Raw genomic sequence first — 9,999 nt, 5'->3', positions numbered from 1 at the left:
ATTGCTTGCTGAGAAGGGCTAATATGGAAGAAAGAAGCAGAATGTATGGTGTTCATTGCATTTGTTCATTTTATCTCTTCATTTCTCCATCCCAAATTGTTCTATGCATGAAGGTGAACACTTAAGACATTATTTTCCCAAATATGTTTTTTTGGACACTATTTCTACAGAATGATTATGGATATAACAAAAAGCGTTCCCAGGTCAGCATAAGCTAAAGAAACAGTAAGTACAACAGATTAAAATATGTGTGTACAGGCCTGGAGGGGGAGGGGAGGTTCTTTTTTTCTGAGTTCACAAAGGCTTTAAAACTGCAGGAATTCTCAGAGGTTTTCATTAATAATTCAGTGGCAATCTCCTAGAAGGGGTAGCATTCTTAAACTCATTTGAGTATGGGTTTATAAACATATTTAAAATATCTATTTATCTGTTTATGTATGTGTACGTGCATATGCATTTATATATTTACATATGTATGTATTATTTGATGGATTTTTTGCCAGATACCTCAAGGCAACAGTTGAGATGGGACGTATTGTGGGAAACAATGGTCTGGTAAAAAGGATATTCCTAACCAGCTTAAAAATCTGTGTATAAGGGGCTTCCCTGGTGGCGCAGTGGTTGAGAATCTGCCTGCTAATGCAGGGGACACGGGTTCGCGCCCTGGTCTGGAAAGATCCCACATGCCGCGGAGCAACTAGGCCCATGAGCCACAATTACTGAGCCTGCGCGTCTGGAGCCTGTGCTCTGCAACAAGAGAGGCCGCGATAGTGAGAGGCCTGCGCCCCGCAATGAAGAGTGGCCCCCACTTGCCACAACTAGAGAAAGCCCTCGCACAGAAACGAAGACCCAACACAGCCATAAATAAATAAATTAATTAATTAAAAAAAAAATCTGTGTATAAGTCTTCCTGTCCCCACACCCCGGGGCCATTTTTGGACATGTCTAATCCTTTTACTTTGCTCCTTACCTTTTTCTGTGCATAAAGAGTAAGGTCTTAGGTAATGGGCATTTACCTTCCAACCAGATCCTATCTTTGAGTCTTAAAAAATGATTTGAACTTTTAACAATAATGCACAAACAATCCCTCTACCGACTGCTATCTGTGAATTTCTCTGAGTCGTATATTTGCATTTCTAACCTTAGGGAAGTCAATCACTCTGCAGCTCAACTTGCCCTTCTGAAAATGAGTATCTAGCTGCAATGACCTAAGAACTTCCTTTTACATATATAATTCTCATATTTTAGAATATGAGGAGTTTAGAACGATTTTAAATTATACTAGACCACCAGCTTCTTTAGTGGCTTCCAGATTTCACCAATAAATTAGCCCCCATGGTAAAGTGTTCCAAATATTTGGAGAAAGCTTGCTTGTAACTCTTTGCAACTAATTTAAAATATGAAAATATGATAATGAGAACAGCTGGCATGGGGCCCAAAGCCCCACATTCAATTAACCCCCAATCCTTTTTAAGAAATAATACAGGAAGGTTTAAAAATGCCATTATTTGTGAAACATATCCTCTGTAATTATGGGTTTAGAAATGCAGACTTACTGCATCTCTCCCTACCCTCTCCACATTCAATCTTCATTCTCCAGAGAATGGCAGACATCTTGCATAAGACCTATTACTGTTGCCCCATGATATTTTCCTGAGGTCATGTTTTTCTCTTTGTGCACACATTTACAAATCTATGAAAGCATATTTCTTGAGAAGAACATCTAAAAGGGAACATAGGGATGTGGATCAATAGGAACCATAGCTTTAAAAAGAGACCAGTGGGAAACTACAGAAAATGTCAATATGAAAACCCTTATCAGCTATACACGATGATATTTAAGGAATAGGCTTTGCCTTGGGGTTCTCTAACCCAGTTATTCATTAACTGACAGGCAATGCCTGACCTGAGGGATATTATTATTATTTCAAGCTTGGCCTTTTTCTTCTTCTCCCAAAGTCTACAACATCTCTATTTCAACTGAACCCTTCTAATAAAATCCTTTTTGTGTGACTATACATTTTCTAGAAAATGATAAATTGTGGGAAAAGTGGAATTTATTTTAAATGTTGTTTGAAGGTTACAATCTTATTAGAAGTCCATGAATTTGAAAAACTATGCAACGTATGACAGCTCCTGTATCATACAGCCCACTGGCAACAAATGAGCTCAGGCCACTCTTTCTGTGAATATCTCTATTCAGAAAAACCACCTAAAGCAATTTTATTTACTGAACATGTCACTATTGTTCCTAAGAATGTTTGATATTCTTTTCAGTTCATACTTTATTAGTTTTTACAAAAGATCAACTGATGACTGCAAAGAACATGAACTAATGAAACGTAACATTCGATTTTATGCACATTTTTCTTTTTGTCGAAAAGTGGTGTCTTATTTCTCTTGAATACTATATATCATTTAGTGTTTAACATTTGGTTTAACTGAATACAGATGGATGATGTTTGGTAGTATTTTGAAACTGATTCCTAACCTGGAGATGCTTTTTATGATCCAACGTTTTGTACTGAGAAAAGTTCAAAGCAATATCTACTGCTGATAATACTATCAGGTAGAATTCTGCTTTTCATTTAATTCCTCAGTTTTGTCCCCATTATTCCAACCTTAAGCAATGAACTTTGAGATGAATTATTAGTAAAAGAGAGTATACATGCAATCAAAGTTGTAGTGACAAATGATTTAAGTTTTTTTTATTGTTATGTGGTGAAATGAAATTCTAGGGTAAATACGTTTAAATAGTATGTGCTATATTCCACAGCTGCTTAGGACATTGCTTTGTCAGGAAAGAGGTGGGTACTTTACATAACAATTAGTGCTTCCCTGTACAACACCTATTGTGTATGAATAATTGCTCCTTTGCTTGTCTCTTTGGGATATGATAAAGCACTCCTTGGTAAGGTTTGAATGACATCAAGGTGAATAATTTTTGGATTCTGACTGAAAGACAAACGAGAATACTTAATACACAAAAGAGAGAAGACAAGGGGTAATTTAAAAATACGTTATTATGAAAACATTTCAACTGGTTTCATAGGTCTCATCTATGGATTAGAAGAAGGAATGGTACAAGGCCATGGCTTTTCCAAGGATTACATTTCCAAATGTGAGTACTTTACAGTATACTTTGAAGGATGACTATTTTAGAGTTCATAATATAGGGAAGTAAATGACCCCTTATTGTGCACTTATTTGTTATTGTCATAATTTTACCCTAGGTAGAATGGCTTGTCCTCTGTGATTCATATATTAATATTAATTAAATAGTCATGTTACTATTTATTATTAACTATTAATCTCTCAAACTTTTATTACTGAAACAGAATTATAAGGAAAACATTTTAGTATTATTAATGAGGTCTAAGTTTGTTGAATATTTACCATCCCAATTTAGCTCCTCTGCAGTGGTGAGACAATACCTTGCCTACTTGGGCAGAAGAAATGAATGAAATATAGAGTCAAGGGAATTTGAAACAATATGAGAGCTGTCATTGTGGAGAAATGGGAGCACAGGGAAGCGTTAAGTGTTGATAAATTGTGGCCATGTAATAATTAGATAAGATGGCTTTTCATCCTACTGCCCGCGCCTCCCGCAGCCAACATGGCGGCTGTCCGTGTGTCCTGCGGCGTAGCCGCTTCGTGCCGGCTCTTTCTTGCGGGTAGGGTTAGCTTTGCCCGGGGACAGGGCCTCTGGAAAGCCGCGACTGCTAAGCTGCAGAGAAGTCCCGGATGCCAGATATTAAGGCTAAGACACACTACAGTTGTAACAACAAGGAAAAACGTTGCAGCCTTGAGACGTAAACTTACACAGTGGATTTTACTAAAAAGCAGATTGAAGAATTCAACATAGGAAAGAGACACTTAGCCAACATGATGGGAGAAGATCCAGAAACTTTTACCCAAGAGGATATTGATAGAGCGATTGCTTACCTTTTTCCCAGTGGTTTGATTGAGAAGCGAGCCCGGCCAATAACGAAGCATCCTGAAGAGATTTTTCCAAAACAAAGAGCAATCCAGTGGGGAGAAGACGGCCGCCCATTTCATTTTCTCTTTTATACTGGCAAACAGTCATATTATTCATTAATGCGTGGAGCATACGGAAAGCTACTAGACGTAGAAAACCGTCAAGACCAGCTGCGAGCCAAAGGTCTGTTTTCAGAAAAAACGAAAGCCAAAGACCCGACTGGCAGCAGATGGCTGATTAAGGAGGAACTGGAAGAAACGTTAGTGGAAAAACTGTCAGATAGGGTTACGCACAGTTCCTTCGGCTGCTGGAAAGGTTATTGGCGTTGCCGTGTGATGCGGCTGAAGAAGAATTTGTGAGCAGGTTCCGCAGGAGTGTAACCATTCAATCGAAAAAACAGCTGATTGACCCTTTGCAGTATGACGAGAAGGGTATGGCCTTCAGCACAGTCCAAGGTAACAGAAAGACTGCAAAGGCGGAAGTGGCTGTTTATGACCGTGGAAGTGGGAGGATAGAAGTAAATGGGGTCGACTACCTGCTCTACTTTCCGGTGACTCAGGACAGAGAACAGCTGACGTTCCTTTTCCACTTCCTCTACCGGCTTGGAGAACACCACGTGACCTGCGCGGTGTCGGGGGGGCGGGGCAGACGGGCGGCGCAGGCGCAGGCCATCCACTTGGCGACTGCGAGACCCTTGTGCAGCTTTGTCACCGAGGACGAGGTCGAGTGGATGCGCCAAGCGGGACTGCTTACTGCTGATCCCCGTGTCAGAGAGCGGAAGAAGCCAGGCCAGGAGGGAGCCCGCAGGAAGTTCACCTGGAAGAAGCGCTGAGTGTTCTGGGCGGGAAAAGAGAGGGATGCTGTGCACCTGGCATGTGGCAGACGCGCAGGAGACAGTTGCTGGCCAGGGTGAAGCAGCACCATCAGACGTTTGAGTTGTGAGATGATTTATTCTAAAATGCAATGTCGTAAAGGTTACCTTCTAAAAATAATTACTTAAAACTGTTTAGCTTTGTTCTGCTGCTTTACTTTTAAAACTTTTTCAGAAGAGAGCTTTAGAAGCATAACTCAGAATCTTGGCATATTCGACCTGAAAGGAGCATTCAGCAGAATCCAATCAAGAGACCGCCTTTTGCGGACGGAAAGGCCCAGCCCCACAGATCTGACCCACCAGAGCCGCACTGCTAACTTAATGACAGGACGGACTTGGACTCACTCCCCCTAACTCTGTCGTTTTCCCAGATAGCAGTTGTTACAACGTATTTTTCAAAACTGAGGGATGAGAGTGCTTGTTGAGAAGAATGAAGTCCGTGGAGCGTCTTTGTCAGGAGCTCAGTCGAGTCTCTGCGGAAGACAACAGGCCAATCCCCTCCCCCAGCCCCTGGCAGCCACCATTCCACTCTCTGTTTCTGAGTTTGACTCTTTTTTTTTTTTTTTTAAAGATTCTACATATAAGTGAAAAAAATAAAAAAATAAAAAAATAATTAGATGAGATGGATCCATGCAAACTAGTATGCACTGTATATGGAGTGGAACAATCATTAGCAATCAAGGAGAGACTTCACATGTAGCTAACATTTGGAAATCCACAATTCATTTAAAGTTTCTCATTTGAAAAATGCCTATAAATCTATAGATTCAACAAAAAAAAGATATTGCTATGTTTGTATATTTCTAGTCTATGACTTTTATAGGTTCCTGCCAAATCAGATTTCCAAGTGCTCCCTTAAATTGTAGTAAATACAATTTTTCTCTTTTTTTTTTTTTTTAGCAAAATCTCTTTAACTTGAAAGAGTTCAGGAAAATTGGCAGAAATAAGAACTGTTAGTTTCGCAATCTTATTATGCAAATTGAAAAACCCATTCATTGTAGTGTACAGGCCTCTGCAGGCATAGTGGTCTCTGCAATTGGAGAATGAGATCTTTACATTTTTAACTCGAACACGCTGGAATGCCAGAATGTCTGTGCTCATAACCTTAATGAGTAAAAGTAAATTTTGGTGTCAAATTGGTTGAAAAAATATATTTGAGAAATGAGAAAGCAGGATTTTTTTAAACTACCCTTTCATCAGTTTAATACTTTACATATTCCACAACTACTTGTTGAGAATTTTCAAAGCATTAAACACAGTCTTGGGCACTGAGGATACAGAGATCAATAAGACTCAGGGATGCTCAATGCAACTAAGAGGACGGTTGGTAAGCATTCAATTACAACTCACATGCAGTGTGCTTATGACTTATCTTAGAGGATAAATCCTGTGGTTTATCCTGTGGTTTATTCTGTGGCTTATTCAGGAGGGAATGTCCAGTTGGCAAGGCACAGATCCAAGGAGAAAGACTGGGAAGTTGTCAGTGTCCTATGGGGCTCACTCCTACCCTGCCTCTCTCTCAACTGCTGTCTTCACAGACTTCTTCCCTTGGAATTTAACTCTGTCTTCTTTGTTCTCCCATGGTACTTTCCATCTGAAGTATTACTATTTCTGTTTCCCCAGATCACCTGCCTAGGGTCAAATTCAAGGTGCAACTTAATGGCACAACAGCTAATCTATACTTTCATCTTTTTTTTTTTTTTCTTTCCTTTGGCTGAAAAAGAAGGTAATTTCTGAATGTCTCAGACCTGCCAACTTCCTTCTGTTACCAAGTGACTGAGGTGGCTCTCCCTGTCTAACTACCCCAGGACAGAATGCCAGAATGTCAGGAGAATCCAGACTGTTGAAAACTCCACTGTTGGAAAGTATCGCTGTTATTGTAACTTGTGCCTGAAATGATTCTCCTTCACATTTTGGTCTCCTTTGCCTTCCATGGATAATACGGTTCCAGGGACAGGCTACAGAACCTGGTGTGAGTCTTTGTGAGATCAGAGGAAGTGTCTTCACCATGAAGCAGCCACACTGTGTGTGACAAGGACTAATGTATGTGCACCCTCGATTGCTCTGCTCACATTCTGCAAGCTCTGCCTCCAAACTGACATTTTGCCAGTCCCCATCCTCAGGGTAGATGTAGCTTCTATTCTCAGATTTCAAACCAGACCACCTCATTTCCATTAACAGTATTTTTTGGGTGTAGTTGGCAGAGAACATAAAAACGAGAAGCTCAAAGATACAATCAAAATGTAATTAATTTTTAAATTCTATTTACTGTTTCATCAGATTAAGAAAATTGTAAGTTCTTCCAGGGCAGGCACCATTTGTATATTTATATGTGCCAAGTAGTCATTATGGCTGGTTGTGTAGTGCTGTTATAGATACCTCATAAGCCTCAGCAGCACCAGGTTCTGAGTTTATAGTCTATGGCCCTCTGAAAGCATTGTCAGGCAATATGGACCATATATAGATGTCCTGTTTTACAAGGCTAGGCATAGCAGAGACATCTATGACCATCAGTATCTGTTGCAAATCCTAATCTGCATTCAACAGTGACTAGAGCTGGAGAGCTTATTTACTCTCTTACATTGGATATATCTTGTGTCAACCCTTGGTTTGCTTCATCTTAATGCAATTCCCTGCTACTTTGATTTTCCTGAGTCTTTTTTATAATGCAGAATATTTCAAAGGCTGATAATCAGGCTTATATATTTTTTAACAAAGATACCAGAAGGATGACACCGGGATAGATTATCAGTATCAGTGCATGCAAACAACAACAGTGAAAAAAGCAAGTCTTTTTCACGTAGATAGTGTATGACATTGTTTAGGATAATACAGTTAGTTATACCTTGGACTTTATATTTTTTATTAGTCAAAAGATATAGTTTATATCAGTGGATCCAGAGCAGAGGGACATGTACTCATTGAAATCTTGCTCTTATTGCACGGAATACATGCAAAAATCCATATGTACATCAATTTTTTCCCCCTAGACTGAAGGAATATTAGGTCTTGCATATATGTATATTATAGTTTTTAAAGTGTAAACAGATGCCTTTCAGATTAATAAATTACAAATATATTTAAAAGTATTGTCCAAATATAGATCACGGTCAAATAATGTCATGATTAATGTCTATAAAATTATTTTGGTTTGGGAATCTGTAAATGTTTTGATTTTAAAAAGGACTTCATTCTCAAAAATAAGCAATTCCCAACCTAAGAAAAATATGGACTCCTATCCTTATAGGTAATGGATGAGGCAGAAATAAAATCATTATTTCCTTTTCAGTTTCTAGAATGATCTTCTATTTGAAAATATCAACTTTTGATATACTTGTACTATTTCAAGTGATTAGTTACTGAACAGCAATTTTATGCCTAGAACTATAAAAATAACTTTACATCCATCATATTATTTATACTTCACAATAATCACACAAGGTAAGTTTTACTTCCCCCCTTTTACAGAGGAGGAAACTGAGGTTTAGAGAGATGTAACATGGCAAAGGTGACACAGTCCTATTATGAGACAGAGCACAAATTAAGCCATGCCAGAATTACTTAATATCTCTGCTGTACACAAGCCACCAAAAACAAAAACAACCTTCCAAACAATGCTGGAGATACAAGTTTCAGTAATTCTTTTTTTTTTTTAATAAATTTATTTATTTATTTTTGGCTGTGTTGGGTCTTCGTTGCTGCGCACGGGCTTTCTCTAGTTGCGGCGAGCGGGGTCTACTCTTCGTTGTGGTGCGCGGGCTTCTCATTGTGGTGGCTTCTCTTGTTACGGAGCATGGGATCTAGGCACGTGGGCTTCAGTGGTTGTGGCGCATGGGCTCAGTAGTTGTGGCTCGCGGGCTCTAGAGCGCAGGCTCAGTAGTTGTGGCACACTGGCTTAGTTGCTCCACGGCATGTGGGATCATCCCAGACCAGGGCTCAAGCCCGTGTCTCCTGCATTGGCAGGCGGATTCTTAACCACTGCGCCACCAGGGAAGCCCCAAGTTTCAGTAATTCTTAACAGGAAGTTATTTCTTAAGCCGGAAGTTCATTTATCAATACTGGGTCCATTTTTCCTAACGCTTGTAATATTTTTTGAAGTAGTATTTATTTATTATTGCTCCTTCTATGGAAGAGCTAGGGGAAGTAAAATGAACAAATAAAATCTTTTCAGTTCTGGATAGGTAGATTTTAAACAGGTAATCGGACGTCAAATATAGTTGTTCTGTGATCAATTAAAGTTCTTTTTCAGGAAACCTTCCTACCAAAAGAAACCTGCACATTATCTTGGGTGACTTTTAGAATTCCCCTTCAACTATAATGACCAAGAATAATGCAGGGCCAAGAGGAGTCTGGATTTCTTTTCTTTTACTTCTCAGGTTATCTCTGGATGAGCAGCAGAAACATAGTGTAGACGTCTGCCTTCTCCAAAACTAATCTGTTTTTATGACTTTTGTATCATTTGCACGACTGATATCCTTATTTGTAAAAATGTCATTTTATTGACTATCTTCTAGAGAGTTGCCTAAGTTTAAAGCCAGTAATATTTTAAAAGGAGAAATGCCACATATATTTTAATAAATGGTAGTCTTTGTCAGGTTTCTCCACCATAAATTTACTTTTTCCTGTGCTTTCCATACTTTTCCAATATATAGACCAATATCAAGTTTAAAATGTAAAGAAATACCATTTTTAGAGATTGCCTGTGGACTACACAATTTATACAGTTTTATTTACCAGAAACAAAAGTTTGATCTTTTAAATGGATCAAGAAACAATGTTAGCTAAAAAGTCAATACTTTGTCCATTATTTTGGTGAACTATCTAAGCACTTCAACAGGACATGCAGTGGTTATACAAAAATATTAATTTATTTCCCATATTTCTCCAAAAATATTTGCATGTAGCAAAAATATGGGTTTTTTTTAACCAAATGAATTTACTTTAGAGAACAAGAGATTTTAAAGTAGAGAGACTTATGGTTCTCCATTATGTGTTATACCAGAAATACTACTCCTCACACTGAGAAATCTTGCATTTTGGTTTTCTACTTTAAAAACAAAACAGAGAGAAAATAAGAGAAAACATGTAACTAGGGCAGAGAATATTATTAAAAATATAAAAGAGGGTAAAGAAGACATGTAATATTTCC

General features: G+C 38.6%; 1 pseudogene across 1 annotated transcript; it reads left to right on the top strand.

Annotated features, from left to right (window-relative positions):
* Positions 1-736: 736 nt before the first annotated feature.
* LOC309640742 (small ribosomal subunit protein uS9m pseudogene) lies at positions 737-4,879 on the top strand (annotated as a pseudogene). Its single transcript has one exon. The product of its transcript is annotated as a small ribosomal subunit protein uS9m pseudogene (transcript).
* Positions 4,880-9,999: the final 5,120 nt, after the last annotated feature.

Source organism: Balaenoptera physalus (assembly GCF_965194825.1).
Source record: "Balaenoptera physalus genome assembly, chromosome: 13".
NCBI lineage: Eukaryota > Metazoa > Chordata > Mammalia > Artiodactyla > Balaenopteridae > Balaenoptera > Balaenoptera physalus.
The sequence above is the reverse complement of the archived record's forward strand: the minus strand, read 5'-3'. Positions and strand labels throughout refer to the sequence as shown.